Source organism: Taudactylus pleione, unplaced genomic scaffold (assembly GCF_031769625.1).
Source record: "Taudactylus pleione unplaced genomic scaffold, aTauple2 ptg000309l, whole genome shotgun sequence".
In the NCBI taxonomy this organism is placed as follows: Eukaryota; Metazoa; Chordata; class Amphibia; order Anura; family Myobatrachidae; genus Taudactylus; species Taudactylus pleione.
This window is the reverse complement of record NW_028284710.1, coordinates 6,981,873-7,000,817: the sequence shown is the minus strand read 5'-3', so window position 1 is coordinate 7,000,817 and position 18,945 is coordinate 6,981,873.

Here is an 18,945-nt window from a genome sequence, read left to right as displayed (position 1 = left end):
CCGCGCAAGCGAATAAGACTCCAGGCACACTCTAGTGCCCGGAGTTTACTGCTGCTGTCAGTTCTCTGACGGCAGCTGGGGAGAGAGGAGGGGGCCCCGGACGGTGAGTGAACACGGGCCCCCTCCTCTTGTAATACGCCCTGGGTTCATTTCTACATGTTCCACCAGGATTTTGAGAATGCTGGTTAGGATCTTATTCCTACATTTGCTACTAGGATTGGGAGTCTAATTCTAGGCCAGCAAACTCATTTTACCGCTGGATATCACACTACACTATTACTATTATTATTATTATTATTATCATTATCCTTTATATGGCACCACAGGGGTTCCACAGCGCAATAAAAAGTAGATAAACAATTGAGCAGAACAAGAAAACAGTGACTTACAATATAAGACAATACAGGACAAGTACATGATATATAAACATTGCTGCAACAGCGGACATAAACCTCAAATAAGTAGTACGGTGGCAGAAGTCAAAGGTTAGGTGCTGTAAATATTAGTAAGGGAAGTAAAAACACATGGGGGAAGAGGGCCCTGCTCGTGAGAGCTTACATTCTACAGCATAGGGGTACACAGACAGGGATGACACTGATGGGGTAGAAAGTGAGCATGGACCAGAATGTTAGGATGAGAGATGGAAGGCTTTGATGAAAAAGTAAATCTTGAGAAGATGTATAAATATATAAACCACTGCTCTCCAAGCTTGAAGAAGGCAACTTCCACCTTAATGTGACTATCACCAATCACTTGACATGAGTACAAAAATAATAAAAAGTAATAAAAGTGCACTACTGAGGTATAATCAGTTCCTTTAGTAGATCAGAAACAACAAAAAGTAATCCCCCAGCACACTGAATGAAATCAGCAATAAGATTTGAAAAATACATGGTGGTAGATAATTCAGAGATCTCAGTTGCATATATTTGCAAAGATATGGCTAAGCCTCCGGGCTGCGTCACGTAGTTTCAGATACCGGAGGTCCCTATCACTTGGTCACACCATTGAGAGACTAAAGTGCTAGTATGTAAGATTAAAGCAAAAACTATGTGTTAATAGGTGAAAGGTGGAATCGATTCAGGTATATTTGTATGTGCCATTATCATGTGGCCTTATATTGGGCAATTATGATCCAAATTGGATTTAGATATGAGTTTTGGGGATGAGTTTGGGGTGCGGTGCCCCCCGGGGTTGGTGTGGCTGGGCTGCTCTGGTGTGGCACACATTAACACATTATTTATCACTTTCACACCTTCAAATTATATTTTTTTCTATTATATTGTATATATATTTATTTTTCTTGGCATTTTAATTCCACCTTTCACCTATTAACACATTGTTTTTGCTTTAATCTTACATACTGTTATAACGTAATTAAACCTTTATACAATCCTGCCTATACCTTCTAAACCTTTATACGCTCCTGCCTATACCTTCTAAGTTGACGCTATTTGTGTACGCAGTTATACAGTAAAATAAAAGCCTTCAGACATTGAAATGTGTTTCCAATGCACAAAGTATATTATTCAACATAAAAACAGTAGGTTACACACTGCGATCTAAAGACAATTTAGCGCAAAGAAATTATACAGACCCAAGGTACAGTTATACATACGCACGCGCGCTGGAACCAGTTACCGGCATCAGCAAGAAACCTCCATCAACAGCATCAGCAAGAAGACTCCAGATTGGAGTCCGTACGCACATTTATACCCTTGCAGGGATTGAGAATAAAATAGATAAGTTAGGCATGGTTCTATTGGTTCTTCTTAAAGTTGTCTTGGTTACAGGATCATTTATTGGACAATTTCAAATGGATACAAACGGTCTCCAATCTACCTTTGTATCCTTTTTCCCGCCGCATGCAAATCTAGGCTGCTAACATCACAAAGTACATTTTAGTGTTTTAACTCTCTACAGTCCATAAGTTGAGAATGCATGTTGCGATCTTCTCACCGATGATACCGGAAAGCTGTTGAGACAGAGTAGATCAGTACAACACCAAACACGGTTTGCTTATTATGTACTAAACCTTAGATATTAAATAGTCTTTATTTCACAACATTAGTAATAAATGAATAAACTTTGAATATTACACTTTGAAGATATGGAACCTTTTATGTGAGTGTGCAGTGTGTAAGTATTAGGGGTTTGGGAAAAGACGCTAGTTAGATTTATGTAGTGAGGACTTTTAACTTGGGGCAGATGTGTACGCATGCAGCTAATAAACAGCGTTCGCATGCAGGATATTATCCATTCGCTAATGTGCATATTTTAATGTGCCTATGGGATATGGGGAGATATGCGTTCGCATAATGCTAATAATATGCGATCGCATGATGCTAATAATAGCATTGCCATATGTACTTAAGTGTGAGTTTCTCTAAAAATGGCGCTGGACGGCCATTCGCAAAATGGCGTTGTGCAGATTCTTATTTTTAAGATGGAGTCTGGTTGCCATTCGCAAGATGGCGTCGCTCCAAGCTAATTTTTACATTGATTCTGTCTCAGCCACTAATCCAGTTTCGACAATACTAACACTTTAGTCTCTCACTGGTGTGCTTCACCCCAGATTCTGACCAAGAGATAGGGACCTCCGGTATCAGAGACGCCGTGACTCGGCCCGCAGGCTTAGCCATATCTTTGCAAATATATGCAAATGAGATCTCTGCATTATCTAGCACCATGTAGTTTTTCAAATCTTATCGCTGATTTCATTCAGTGTTCTTGGGGAATACTTTTTGTTGTTTCTTGTATAGACTAACCCCTCCCTTACATGCACCTGAGTGATATTACTGAAGTGATTGAGCAGCTACCAACATGTATTTCTGTATTGAGAGGCATAGATGGGACCAGCATTTGGAGGGCATGCTGGTTCTTGTAGTGCCATTAGGAGGACTTAGGGGTGACTCCAAGGTAAGTTGGCTCTCAATTCAGGAATATTTGTATGTGCCATTATCATGTGGCCTTATATTGGGCAATTATGCCCCCCGGGGTTGGTGTGGCTGGGCTGCTCTTGTGTGGCAGACATTAACACCTTATTTAGCACTTTCACACCTTCAAATTATATTTTTTTCTATTATATTGTATATATATTTATTTTTCTTAGCATTTTAATTCCACCTTTCACCTATTAACACATTGTTTTTGCTTTAATCTTACATACTGTTATAACGTAATTAAACCTTTATACAATCCTGCCTATACCTTCTAAACCTTTATACGCTCCTGCCTATACCTTCTAAGTTGACGCTATTTGCGTACGCAGTCATACAGTAAAATAAAAGCCTTCAGACATTGAAATGTGTTTTTGCTTTAATCTTACATACTAATGTGGAAAGTCGTGCTGGGATCAAGTGGCTGATCCCAGCAACAACACCGAGTGACAGGTCAGGGAGGATGTGTCCTCTGCTGGGACAGTGAGTTTGTCCCTAGCGCCGACAATGCAGAGGCGGCGGGTATCTGGTGAAGGGGCTGCCCGGCCCCTTCCACCAGCACCAGAGTGGCGCACACGGCTGGTCCCTTCCAGTAGTGGAGTCCGAATTGCAGCAGGAGTCCGGCGCTGGAGCTGCTTGTTGGCTTCCAGCACTGGTTCAGCGGTGGGGTAAGTTAGGCTCCAGCCGCGAGCCAATCATGGCTTGCAGACTGGCAGCCAATAGAAAATGGCTGCGGCAAGCCAATCAGGGCTCGCCGCATCATAGTTCCTCCCACCGGCGGCATCATATATTGGATGCTGCCGGGCGGGAGGGCATAGTTAGTCGTCGGCGCTGGAAGGAAGAAGACCTTGGGAGATGAGCTCCAGAGGCCAGAAGACAACAGGCTCAACTAAGAAGACGGCGGCTGAGCCTTGAGGACGGCGGCAGTCGGCAGGAGGCAGAGAGGACTGCAGTGGAGGAGTGCAAAAGAGCTTAATGAAGCACCCCACTGCAGCCTCTTCCAATGATTCGGGTAGGTGGCCTTGGGCCACTTCCACGTACATATAACCTCCCTAGACCACCAGGTGTCGGGCACAAGGCCTGGAGGCACATTCAGGCAATAGGCCTGTGAGTAAATAGGTGGGCACTATGCCCTGACATTGCAGAGGGCAGTAGGCCCTATAGAATCCCCTTAGGCCCGGTTAGAAGCCAGTGATCCGGGTGTTAGGCCCAGATCACTGTGGGTACAAATAGGTGGGCACTAGGGCTGTGGCCACCAGCCAGGCCCTAGGCCTGTACCCAATTCAGGAAGGCGTAAGGCCCTATACAATAAGCCCCTTGGTAGGGAGGCCCCGGCCACCACCAGAGCCCTGAGTAAAGTGGCCCTGGGCATTAGGCCACGGCCATCCCCTGAGCCCACCAAAGGACAGGCCCATAGGCCTGAGGCAGCACGATAATAAAGGGGTCTGGGCAATAGGCCCAGACCACTAGTATAGAAAGTTGGCAGCCCCTGTGTAATTGATTAGAGGTGTGAGCAGAAACCCCCGTGGAGAGCTGTCAGGCTCCACATCAATAAGGTAGTGTTTCCCCAGTCACTAAGAAGAGGAGCTGGCCAGCTCTGGATAGGCAGGTAGCAGGCATTTAAAGGGACAGCACTGTGTTTTGCTCTTGTGTACTTATAGTCTGTGATTGGTATTCCGTGCAGGGTAAAAGTTTAGTTATTGTTATACATGTCGCACTACACACACTGTAGGTTGAGGGCGATGTTGTCTTAGTATGTGTAGTTGCGTGACATAGGTTTAGGCCCTGCACGGCTGTGGTGTATATAGAGCAAGAGTGGACATGGTGAGAAATATCTGTGTGTACTGTCTCTCCCTATATGTTTGTCACTACCTATCCTTCCTTCCTTCTGGGCGGACAGTGAACCTTGCATCCCGGTGCAAGGACAGGTCTTCACCTGGTGCGTGAGTGCCGATAGGTGAAAACTCAGGATCTGAGGCCAAAAGTGCCAAGGATCATCTTTACTTAAAACCTGAATTTATCCTTCGGTTTGGCAGGGCGTGTCGCTCGACATGAGGAGGGACAGTATTCACATAGTGTCCTTCCTCCCAGTTCATCGTGTCCGTGTTCTATTTGGGAGTTCCAGGATCGTCTGTTCAACACACGGCCTGAAGGTGAGAGGGTGTGATGCAAGGTAAGAACCTGAAGTACACCTGCACGGCAGCAGGCACTGCACTGCACCCCCTCTTACACTAACAGTTTAGTCTCTCACTGGTGTGCTTCACTGGGGTAGCTAGCCATCGCCGGCTTTTTTGGGGTTCTGCAGCCCAGATTCTGACCAAGTGATAGGGACCTCTGGTATCAGAGACGACTTGTCGCGGCCCAGAGGTTTAGTAATATCTTTGCAAATATATGCAACTGAGATCTCTGAATTATCTACCACCATGTAGTTTTTCAAATCTTATCGCTGATTTCATTCAGTGTGCTTGGGGAATACTTTTTGTTGTTTCTTGTATAGACTAACTGCTCCCTTACATGCACCTGAGTGATATTACTGAAGTGATTGAGCTGCTACCAACATGTATTTCTGTACTGAGAGGCATAGATGGGACCAGCATTTGGAGGGTATGCTGGTTCTTGTCGTGCCATTAGGAGGATTTAGGAGTAACTCCAAGGTCAGCTGGCTCTCAATTCATTCAGGTATATTTGTATGCGCCATTATCATATGGCCTTATATTGGGCAATTATTGGATATAGATATCAGTTTTGGGGATGAGTTTGGGGTGCGGTGCCCCCTGGGGTTGGTGTGGCTGGGCTGCTCTGGTGTGGCACACATTAACACCTTATTTAGCACTTTCACACCTTCAAATTATATTTTTTTTCTATTATATTTTATATATATTTTCTTAGCATTTTAATTCCACCTTTCACCTATTAACACATAGGGCCTGATTCAGAGCCACTCGTAAGCGGCCGCTCGTTCGCGCCGAGCGATGTTTGCTCAACTGCGCATGCGTACGGATCGTTGTACGCATGCGCGAACCAGTCAGTGCGGTCGAAATTCATGTGCTCGCAAAATAGCGAATGCCTGATAATTTGAGTGACAGAAAGAGGCGTATGTGGGTGGTAACAGGGGAAGGTGCTTGAAAACGGGGAGTGGAGATCCGATCGCAGGTCTGCTTAAAGGTCAAAGCGGGCATTTTATGGGTGTGCATAATTAAAACAGCAGCGTCATTGACCACGACACTGGGTTATTTTATAGCCAGAACTGCTCGCAAAATTGTGGTAGCAAAAACCAACCACAAGAATAGCGAGCAGCTCAGACCCTGGTTGATGTACTCGATTAATCTAATAAATAGCGGACATGACGTAGGATGCGAGCGGCCAGGGGGCGTAGTTTCCCATAAAACGACCGCAAGTTTTGTTCGCTCGTTCCGACCTAGAGGCGTGAACAGACCGCAAACAGCGAACGGTTCATTTGAATAGCCACCCCTATTTTCTGGACGAGCGAGCGCTAATTGCGTCCGGCTCTGAATCAGGCCCATAGTTTTTGCTTTAATCTTACATACTAACACTTTAGTCTCTCTGCTGGAGGATTGGTTTTTGTTGTTTCTTGTATAGAATAACCCCTCCCTTACATGCACCTGAGTGATATTACAGAAGTGATTGAGCAGCTACCAACATGTATTCCTTTAGTAGTTCATAAGATCAATCAAATGTTCTAATAAAAAAAAGAGAATAAAAATCCATGTAAGGTAATAAAGTCATATATCTATAGACCTGTTATTCCTCACAGTCAGTTGTTGCAAAAATAGATATACAATGTATCGATTCAGCAAATCATAAAGAAGATGTATCATGATACTCCTGGTTCCTTCCTTCTATCTGGTTTTTAAACACTTTAACCTCTCAGTGTCAGTGATATGCAAAAAAGTATTAGAGATGTTAGGGACCCACCTGTATAAGGTTCACCATGACGTGGTAGGTGGGCAAACATCTTTGGCAAAACATGTAGTAAGAAACCTTACATTTAAAACCATGTTAATTATTGCAGTCTATTATAGATATTTTGATCATTTGTATTCTTAGTGCTTATAGTGTGCACCTGCTCCTCCCCCCCTCTCCTTTTTGCTGTAGAACTATGGGTCTCAGCATGGTAGCACCTATTATCATGTTTAATATTAGGATGTGCAGCCCAGCCCCTCCCATTTCCTGTGTGTGTGTATTTAAGGTACATTCTGAAGGTGAGACCCCTTCTTTGGGCTAGCACTCTTCCTGCCTGCCCCAGGTGATTTTAACTGGTATGGGTCCTTGCATTGCAGTACACACATCTAATGGGCTCTATGATAGATAAGACCTAGATAAATTAATTAGTGTGTCAGTATTAGAGATGTTAGGGACCCACCTGTATAAGGTTCACTGTGACGTGGTAGGTGGGCAAACATCTTTGGCTAAACATGTACTAAGAAACCTTACATTTAAAACCATGTTAATTATAGATATTTTGATCATTTGTATTCTTAGTGCTTATAGTGTGCACCTGCTCCCCCCCCTCTCCTTTTTGCTGTAGAACTACTGGTCTCAGCATGATAGCACCTATTATCATGTTTAATATTAGGATGTGCAGCCCAGCCCCTCCCATTTCCTATATGCAAAACAAAGTATGGGACACACACATCGTGTAAAACCAAACACATTTATTAATCAAATCAAAAAGATAAAATGGCTGCGTAGCATAAAAGACCTTTTATGAAAGGTGCAGTATATCACATATAGGGGAAATGATGCTCCCCCTATTGAGGAGTACCTTTACTAGGTAAGAATGGCAACAGCCCAGATTCTCCCAGATCTTGAGAGCCCGCTTGATGTTTTGCAGAGAGGTGGATAGTCTGATAGGTAGAGGTAGAGAATTCCAGATGTAGGAAGCAGCACATGCAAAATCTTGGAGGCAGTAGTGTGAAGAAGTGATTAGTTGGCAGGAGAAGCAGCTTTCATTAGAGGGTGGATGGGAGTGTGAAGAGAGAAGGTCAGAGATGTAAATGGGAGAGGATTGGGTGAGGGGATTGTAAGTGAGTGTGAGAAGCTTGAATTTGGTTCTGAAAGGGAAGGGAGAGCCAGTGTAGGGCTTGTAGGAGAAGGGAGGCAGATGTAGTACATTCGGAGAGGAAGATGACCTGGGCAGCAGCATTGAGGACAGAGTGGAGTGGAGAGAGGCGGGAGTTAGGGAGGCCATGTAGGAGGAGGTTACAGTAGTCCATTCTAGAGATGACCAATAAATGGATGAGGGTCTTAGTAGCATCCAGGGTGAGCAAGGGTTTGTTCCTTGGAAATATTTTTGAGATGGAAATGGTAGGACTACGAGATGTACTGAATGTGAGGTTTGAAGGTGAGGGAGGAGTCAAGGATATTTCCAAGACAGCACACTTGGGGGCTAGTGGAGATGGTTGTGCCATCAATAGATAATGTAATTATGGGAAGTGAGGTTAAGCAGGATGGTGGTAAGACGATCAGTTCAGTTTTAAACATATTAAGTTAAAGAAAGTGCTGGGTCATCAAAGAAGAGATATCAGAGAGACAGATGGAGATATGAGTGAGGAGAGAGTGGAAGAGGACAGGGGAGGAAAGGTAGATCTGAGTATCATCAGCATAGAGATGATATTGGAGGCCAAAAGAGCTGATGAGCTCACCTAAAGAGAACAGAAACTTGGGGAACACTTACTGTTACTGAAAGGTGCGGGGGAAGTTAAGTCATGAGAGGACACAGAGAAGGAGTGGTCAGAGAGGTAGGAAGACAGCCAGGAGAGGGCAGTATCACATAGACCAAGTGAGGAAAATATTTTCAGTAGGAGAGTGTGGTCCACGGTGTCAAAAGCAGCAGAAAAATCAAGAAGTATGAACAGAGAGTAGTGGACCTTGGACTTGGCAGCAAGGAGGCCATTGGTGACTTTCATCAGGGCAGTTTCACTGGAATGGATAGTATGGAAGCCAGACTGAAATGGGTTAATCAGGGAGTGGGGGGGAAAGAAAGGCGGTAATGCGGTTGTAAACAATACACTCAAGGAATTTGGAGGCAAAAGGGAGAGAGATAGGTTGGTAGTTGGATAGAGTGTTACGATCAAGGGTAGGTTTTTTAAAAATGGGGAAGCAAGGGCATTCTTGAATGCAGAGGAGACAGTGTCTGATGAGGAGAGATTGAGGAGGTGTGCAAGATGCGAACAGACAGGAGAGAGGTACTGGAGGAGGCCGGAGGGAATAGGATCAAGGGAGGAGGTGGGAGGGTAGAGTTTGTATGAGGGCCATAACTTCATCTCCAGATACGAGTGAAAAAGAAGTCAGAGTTGGTAAAATATATGGGGAGGGATAGGCTGGCAAAGGAAGGAATGGGGTGCCGAGGATCTGGTGGGATATGATATCCTGATGTATGGAGTTAATTTTAGATGTAGGTGGCAGAGAGTGATATGGGGAAGTGAGGATGTAAAGGAGGGTAGCAAAGAGAAGCAGGGGGTTTGAGAACTGGGAGGAGATGACGTTTTTGAAATGTGACTGTTTAGAGAGGGAAAAGGCAGCACTGTAGTATGAGAGCATACATTTGAAGTGGAGGAAGTCTGCCTTAGAGCGTGATTTCCTCCATTGTAGATCAGCGGTTTCATGAACACTTTTGTAGGTATGAGGTGCATTTAGAATGCCAGGGTAGAGATGAGTATTTGCGAGGGTGAGTACTGATTGCCGTAGCAACGGATTCAAGAGCAGAAGTAAGGGAGGCATTGTATAGGGAAATGGCTTGTTCAGGGACAAAAAAAGAGAGAGAATAGGGGAGAGAAGTGAGTCAAGTAGGGAGGATAAGGAAGCGGTGTCGATAGCCTCAATGTTATGTTTAGTGATGGTAGCCTTAGGAGGCAGAGGTGGAGAAGGTGAAAGGGATAATTGAAAATAGAGAAAGGTTGATGGTCACAGAGGAGGAGTGAAAACCAGATCAAGTGAGTGCCCACTCGCATGGGAGGGTAAGGAGTTTAGAAGCAGAGGATTCTGTGGGGATATCCATAAGGATATTGAAATCACCTAAGATAATGGAGGGTAGACCTGAAGAGAGGAAGTAAGGGAGCCAGGAAGCAAAGTTGTCAAGGAATTTGGAGGGAGAGTCAGGGGGGCAGTAAATGACAGCTACTTGAATGTGAACAGGTTGGAAGAGGTGTACCCAACACCACCACCACCATGGCGACCCATGGGCCCGGGTGTGTGAGAAAATGTAAGGCCCCCAGAGGAGAGAGCAGCAGGAGAAGTGGTGTCAGAGGGGGAAATGCAGGTTCTGGTAATGGCTAGGTCATGGGTGGGGACCAGTTTATTACAGACAGATATGGCATTCCAGAGTGCACAGGATAGTTGTAAGAGTTTGTAGGAGAGATGCAAATAAAATTATCAGGGTTGCTGTATCTTGGAGGTGAGATTAATTTGGGAGATCAAGATAGAGAGAGTGTAGTGATGGTGCGGTTTCCAGAGCTAGGAAGGGAAACTGCTGGTTGTGGGAAGGTGTCACAACTGGCTCCTAAGACTACCTCTGATGAGGTCAGGAACCGAGGAGTTTCGGATACTGTGTGAGAATGGCGGGGGTGATAGACTGTGTCTCCCAATTGCTGTCAAACCCAGGTTTGGCGAGACCTGCCTAGAGGCGCGTAGTCTAACCCACTTGGTGGTTTTCTCCAGTGACCCCTCCAAGCGGGATATGGCATTCGCTGCACCAAGTGAGCAGGTCGTGGCCCTCTGGACATGTACCTGGGAGTGATGGAAGACTATAACAATATAACTGACACAGGGAATACTGGGAATAACACGGAGGAATGGATTGCACTGAAACACGGTAAACAAGATGCCACTTGAGGGCACACTGGAAGAGTAGACAGGACTAGCAATGAACGTAGGGATGAAGTACACAAGGATGGGTATGTCGTACACAAGGTGCGGCTTTGGACATACTAACAGAAGACCTGGAGGTTAATACACAGGGATGTGTATTTTATACACTAAGGGGTGGCTTCGGACACACTGGCAGATGATGAGATTTGTACACCGGAATGTGTATTTTGTACACACAGGTGCGGCTCCGGACGCACTGGCAGATGATGAGATTTATACACTGGAATGTGTATTTCGTACACTAAAGTCCGGCTCCGGATGAAGGATATTTGAACACAAGGATGTAACTTGAGACACACAGGGTAAACTTAGTAGTTTGGAAGGAACACAGGCATGGAAGGCACAGCGGTGCAACTGGAGACACATAGGACGAACTCATAGTGGACACCGGGTAGAATGCACGGAGATCACAAGGTAAGCACAGGTAACCAGGATCAGCGAGAGAAGTAATACAGCCTCTGGAACATAAGCCAGTTGTCACCAGAAATGACTATGAGCAGTCAGACGGTGATGTTGAACAGCAACTTCCTGTTGCAGGAGTCAGACCTAAATACCCTTAGGAAGCTGGTAATTGGATTACAAGATCAGCTGGGAGACTAGCAAGGATGCCATTGGAAGGAACTGGTCAGGTTGTAATACCCAGCAGAGCCGGGCTAAGCACTGCCCCTGCAATTAAGCCCCACCTACCAGCGCTGCTGCGATTAAGCCCCGCCTCCCGGTGACATCATCCATCAATCACCGGGAGGGCAGGGGGAAGCAGGCTGCTCAGGAGGCGTGGCCTCACTGGACAAAGGGGTGTGGCCTCGCAGCAGGCGTGAACGCATCCTGGCCATGGCTGCAGCCAGTGACGTCGGGTCCTGAGTCTATAAAGACTCAGGTTCCTGGGAATCCTCGTGAGTAGGAGGAGTGCGGCCATCTTAGGCTGGGGCCACGGGATGGGAGGAGGGAGGTCCCGCGGTACCCTGGCATCCTAGGGGAGGGTGCATGGCGGCTGCCATGAACCACCAGTTATGTGAACAGGGGAATGCCCGTGTAATACAATATGGCCCCCTGCAAGAAGCCTCTAGGCAATAAGGGGTCTTAGAGAGGCCCCTGGATACAGACAAGGGGGGGAGTCACCCCTCCCCATAGTCCTGCAAGGGAGCTGCGGATAAAGAGCAGTCCCACTGATATTGAACCCCTTCTGAGAAGAGGATTGGGGAGTGCTGCAGAGGTAGCAGCTGGAAGCAGAGTGCATGTTGAGTGAGGAAGTCACTGCAGAGAATCTCAGGAAGAACTGCCTGGTGCCACAGTGGAAGATGAGAGATCTCCTGTGAAGAGACAGCCCATGTGTGAGAGGGTGAGTGTCTGTGATGCATAATGCTGGATCCCTGGTTGATAGCCCCTGGAGAAGTGCCCCATAGTGAGGGATGGGTCAGTGCAAGGTGGCAGTTTGGCTATGGCAGTTTCTCCTATGGGAGAATCCGGTGTAACCATGTGCTGAAGTAGAGAAGCATGGCAGTGAAAGGGTTAATGGTATGCTTTAAGTTGCCAGCACGTCAGATGAAAGGTCCCTGGATAGTGGGACTTGTACTAGAGGCAGAGTCCTGGGATATACAGGACGTCAGTATGCCTGAAGAAAGTGTATGTGGGTGATGGAAGGAGAGAGGGTCCCTGTGTAACGGGATGTGCCGCACATAAGCAGTCTCTCGTGAGGATTGAGATGAGTGCGATGAACTTTGAATCTGGAGTCCCCTCTATGCTGTATGAAGTATTTGTTTGACATGCGTAGAACTACTGAGCCCAGCAACACCGGGTATGTGCTACTATTTCACTGCTGTGTCATATGTGTAAGTCTGCACTGGAGATGTTCATTTGGAGTGGAACGTAACTAATCTTCTGTAACCATTAAGCTTAAAATACATCATTTACCATCTGCTGCAAGTATTGTGCTGGAGGAAGTCGGCGAAGTAGAGCTTGTAACCGTTACGCTTACTGTGCTGGAGGATATGAGTGTAAATAAAGTTTTCCTGTTATTGCATAATTTCTTTATTGCACTGCACCTGTTGTCCACATGTGTTCCCCCCATCAGGTACTTTGTGCTAAGCACCCGAGTATTCGGGGGCCCTGCTGGTCATGGTTATGACCAGCAGGGCCACGCCATAACCAGAACAAAGGAGAGTCACCATGAAGAGATGAGAGACAGTATTCAGGTACTCCATGTAAGTATACCACAGTACCAGTAGGGTTTCACAAGGTGAGAAGAACCAACCATGCCTGCTAACACAGGAGTCCGGACGCACGCATGGAAGTTCTACTGGTCCCAGGGGAGAATCCTCAGCCATAACCCACCACTACCACTGGTGTCTAAATGCCTTGAAGCCTAAAGACACCACCCAGGCCGGATCTTGACAGCAGGGAGGGAGTTTAGTGTGATGTGGAAAGATGTGAGGTGAGGTGACATGGAGAAGAGGGAGGCAGCTGTGCTAAGAGGTAGGGTAGCAGCACCATGGTCGGGGAGAAGTGAATCAGAGTGGAGTGACGGAAGACGTGCGGTAGGGAAGCAGAGGGGATGAAGGCATATATAGAAGCAGAGTGAGGGGGATGAGGAGGATGTGGAGGAGACAAGGGGGGAATGATAGAGGTGGGAGCAGGGGGCAGAATAAAGAATTAGGTAGACACTGAGTGATGGGGGGTATTGAGGAAAAGATGGTTGTCACGCCTGAGGGTTGAGGTTGGCTGGGACAACCGTGGAAGGCAGAAGTGAAGACTGAAGAGGCATGTATGAATCTGGGTGGATTGAGCCAGCTCTTCCTCATGTGTTGAGGAGAGAGAAGAAGCAGAGGAACTGCTTTATTATACAGGAAGTTGAAATGAGAACTGTAGATGATGATATCAGACTGGGACCGATGATTCAGAACTGATGATGAGTTGAATTAGAACTGATGATGTTGAATCAGATTGGAACAGAGGATGCAGAGCTGATGAAGTAGAATTGGATTTGAACCAATGATGCAGAACTTATGAGTAGAATCAGATTGCAGCCAATGTTTGGAGATATCTGATGGGACCGATGTTTGGAGATGTTGAATGGAACCGATGTTTGGATATATCAAATGGGACCGATGGTTGGAGATATCGCTCGGACCGATGGTGGGAGGTAGGAACAAGTCCAGACTTGAGTACTGATGGAATAGGAGACTTGCATTGACCAGATTTGAAAATGGAATCGCACTTAGGGCCATGATTAAGCATAGAACTCACGCATTGCAATCAGTCGATGGTTTTGGTCTGCGCATGGGTATGTATTGCAGTGCGCGTACCGGCCAGTGCGATGGAGTATGCATGCTCTTGAAAAAGCTCCCAGCACGGAGAGAAACATGTCAATGTGAAAGGGTTTATTATTGCTTGTGACTACTTGAGACTTCTGAAAAGCCGCTTTATGCTCTTAGAATAACCAAACCAAAGGTTTATCACTCGGACCAAGGTAAAGAAGCACAGAGGGGAGCACCCGGTGTTAGGAGCAACCGCTTTATACAGATATGCTGAGGTCCAATACATTACCTGCAGATCCGGGCCTTGGAGCGTGAGGAAACCGCAGGCTAAACCAGGCTATTTAAACCATTACAAAAAAGGACGATACCTTTGGATACATATATCATACAGATGGGTAAGAGCACTTTAACATTCAGTATATACTGTACTAGTGAGCGAATTAGAGACCATTTCTCTTGAACTTTCAAGATTGTTGCCTTACTATCCTCACTATTTGAAGGCTCCTTTGGATACAAGTATTTGAGGATCACAAGCGGCAGAAATGCAAGCTGCAATTGCTATTTTGCAGTTTATTGTTTTATATATGTGTATGTAGTGTAATATGTGTTGTTTATGTGGTACATGTTTATTAAAAACTAATACATAGAAATTTATTGAGAGAAGCCTTGTTCAATATTTTTCATTTTCAGTGAAGCAATACTATTAATGTTACTCATAGACACAGTAACAGCGCAGTCCTATTCCTGATTTTTTTCTAGAATGCATATGCAGGGAGTCCTCAGCCCCAGGGACAAGTGATTGACAGGAAGTGCCATTTGTGGGTGGTGATGGGGGAGTGGTCAAGCAAAGGCAGACGTGCCTGTGGATTTGGACGGCGTTTCAGGGGCGTGCATAATTAAGCCCTTGCGATGGCGGACGCAGCCTGAGGTCTAGTTGCACACAGGAAGTCTCGCTATGTCTGCGGGAGGGTCAGGTCAACCACTATTGTGCATATGGGTTTGATGGTTCTCGATGTTACCAATATTTCCGCTGTCTTGCCAGGTATAGAAAACGCAAGTAAAGAGAAGTGGGTGGTATTATGTAGTGGTGGGCGTCTGCTTATTCTATTGCGATTGCCGTAACAGCCATGTTTGGTCATATGCAACTCAAGCACCAAATAGAGAGGATATTTTGTGATGGTATCTGGAGATGTTCTCCTCCCTTCCCTCCCGGCCTTCCCATACATAATCCCAAAAGCACAATGATAAGAGATGTTTAGTACCAGACTTTAAATCCCTCTGCCCACTTCCTGTTCAGGGCTTCCATTTTGTATTCTGTCACATTAATAGTTCATCCATCCATTCAAGAATAGAAATGGGCAGGTACGACACCGGCATTACTCCCGTCGGTGGGAGGGACCAAGGACAATTCCATCTTGCACCTCTTTTCTTTGCATTATGCGTTGTTTGGGGCATTGCAGACTGTCTATTTATGTAGATTACAAACATTATTGTTATAGTTTATTAAACTGCCACCCTATCTGCCACTACAGTGCCATTCTCTTTCCTAGATATGCCATGTTGGTAATGGAACTGCTGCAGCCGCTGAAGTCTTCGACATAAGGTTGCTGAATGCCAAAAATGGGCAGAAATTTTTAAGGCCACAGACAGCATCTCCTGCATGCCCCTTTCATTTAAAAAAAAAAAAAGCGGAACCACCAAAAAGTTAAACTGGTGAAAGGACAGATGTAAATGCCTCTCCTTCTCCCTCATAAATTTGCTTTGGAATCCAAAACTTTAATTAAATTTACTACGAATTAGAGATGTGTGCCGACCCCCGTGTTTTGGTTTTGGATCTCCCCTGGTTTTGGATCTGGATTGGTTTTGCCAAAACCTCACCTCCGTGTTTTGTTTTCGTGTTTTGGTTTTGGGTCTGGATTTTTTCTTAAAAAATAAAAAAACAACTAAAATCAAATAAAATGGGCCTGTTTTTGTTCCTACAGTATTAATAACCTCAATAACATTTATTTCCACTCGTTTCCAGTCAATTTTGACCACATCACAGCTCACAATATTGATTTGTTCATCTGGTTTAGGCCCAAAATTTGCACCAAGATAGATGACCTATCCACATGCCCCTTTACATGCCATCTGCTCCAAGTGCCCTTTTTATGTCAGAGCCCCTACATGACTCGATATTAGAGATGTGCACTGATCCTTGTGTTTTGTTTTTGGATCTCCTCTGGTTTTGAATCTGGATTGGTTTTGCCAAAACCTCACCTCCGTGTTTAGTTTTCGTGTTTTGGTTTTGGATTTGGATTTTTTCTCAAAAAATCATAAAAACAGCTTAAATCACATAAAATTGGCAATTTTTTGTTCCTACAGTATTATTAACCTCAATAACATTTATTTTTACTCATTTCCAGTCAATTTTGACCACCTCACAGCTCACAATATTGATTTTTTCCTTTAGTTTAGGCCCAAAATTTGCACCAAGATAGCTGGCTGACTAAGTTAAGCTACAGCAGAGGGCAGCACAAACACATGGCAGTTCAACTTCAAACATGGCACATCAGGAAACACTTTTATTATTCAAGAGAGGCCTGAGGGAGTTGGTGTATGTATGTAGTTGAAGGTAGGGCAGGGACAGGAAGGGTTGATTGGTAGCAAATTTAATTTCATTTTTTGATTCCAAAGAAAATTTATGAGGGAGAACAGGAGGGGAGGAGGCATTTACAAAAAAAATGTGATACAGTACATTTACATCAGTCCTTGCCACAGAAGAATCCTTGAGCATGGCGGCTGCTGGGAATTGATTTTCTCATGTCAGAAAGGGACAAGGAAGAGTGCTTTCCAAAAAAAATAAACAATTGACTTAAATAATGCTTTGCACACTTTCTATAAAAACATAAAAAAAACATAGTTAGTTAGTGGCCTCAAAGTGCCACTTAACCAGCACAGATATGTGGACAAGCGTAAGATCTGTGATTTTAAGGGCAGGGGTAGCCAACCCTGGTCCTCGAGAGCTACCAACAGTGCATGTTTTCCAGGTGTCCTCACAGAATCAAAATTATAATAATTAAATCCACCTGCGGATCTTTCTAAATGTTTTCGTGAGTAATAAATACACCTGTGCACCAGCTAGGTTGTCTGGAAAACGTGAGCTCTAGAGGACCAAGGTGGCTACCCCTGATTTAAGGCCTTACATTGTCTTTCTTGAGAATCCTGTGCCTGCTTCTGCGGCTAGGAGTTGGTTTTCATCCCAGAAGGGGACCATAAAGAGTGCTTCCAAAAAACAATTGACTTAAATAATCCTTTGCAAACCTTCTGTAAAGGCATTTTCCAACCTGTACAGGATATTAAAAAAAAAAAGATTTAGTTAGTGGCCTTCATTCTGCCGTTGTTCCCACTGTCCACTTAACCATATGAGATATGTGAACAAGCGGAACAGAGCAATTAAATTAAGTCTTACGTTGTGTCTTTCTTGGAATTCTTTCTTGAGCGCCATGCCTGCTTGCTGGGAGTGGATTTTTTTCATCCCAGAAGGGGACCAGGAACAGGAAGTGTGCTTTCCAAAAATAAATAAAAACTTGCCTTAAATAATCCTATGCAAACCTTCTGTTCTGTAAAGGAATTTGCCAACCTGTACAGCAGTGGTCGGGGAACAGGGGTAAATTACCCCAAATGGGGTAAAAATGAAATTCCTGGGGGTAATGGATGGACAGCCGGGTATGCATATTAATCATTGCATGCCCGGCTGTCCATCCATTACCCCCAGGAATGGAGGTCACTGGCGCCGTGTGCCGCGCCAGTGACCTCCAGCCCGGCACCGCAGGGAGTCTCTAAGCCAGACGCCCGCTGAGATTTTATTACCAGTGGGCACCTGGCTCCTTCCACGCAGCACCGCGTTAGCCGGAGGCTGGAGTTCTCTTCTGAACTCCAGCTTCCGGCTCTCCCCATGCGCACTATGGGAGAGACGTCATGAACTGAGTGTCAAAACTGAACTTGAAATTTTTATGGTTGATCAAAAGCATGTTCTCGCAGAGAAGTTTATAAACTCCTCGTGGACATCTCGCATATTTAGCTGATATGTTTGAGCATGTTAATGCATTGAACAAAGAATTGCAAGGAAAAAACTTAAATATAATTTCAGCCAGAGAAAAAATTTCTGCATTTGGATCAAAGCTTTTATATTGTAGACAGAAAGCTGAACAGAAAAAGATAGCTACCTTTTCAAAGTTAGCTTTGTTCTTGGAAGATTGTGAAAATATTACTTTTGAAGACATCAAGGATACAGTTATAAGGCATCTTACCAAACTCAAAGAGCGGTTCTCTGATTACTTTTCAGATCTTGATTCACATGCTGTCAGTTGGATTGTAGACCCCTTTAAATGTGAAATTGCTGTTCTACCAGAAGAGCCTCAAGGGTTGGCAGAGGCACTTCTTGAACTTTGATGCAATAATGAAGCACATATTGCATTTCAAAGCAAAGCAGGTCTGTCATAATTTTGGATGTCAACAGCTGCAAAGGCATTCAAAATTGCACATGAGGAGGCAGTCAAAAAGTTGCTGCCTTTTGCAACAACCTACCTTTGCGAACAAGGATTGTCCACTCTAACGAACATAAAAACAAAGCAGAGAAATCGATTGGACGCTGAAGACTGCATCCAAATTGCTCTGACATCAAAATGCCCCAATATTGATGCTCTCGTATCAAAAATTAAGCAACATAATTTCTCCAAAACCTGAAGTTTTGAAGTTGAAGCTTTCAAAGAAATTTTGAATAGATTCAATAAAATTTTGAATTCAAATAATTAATAATATATGATTTCCTTCCTTACAAATCAAGGGGGTAATGTAGGCGTATCTAAATATATTTTGGG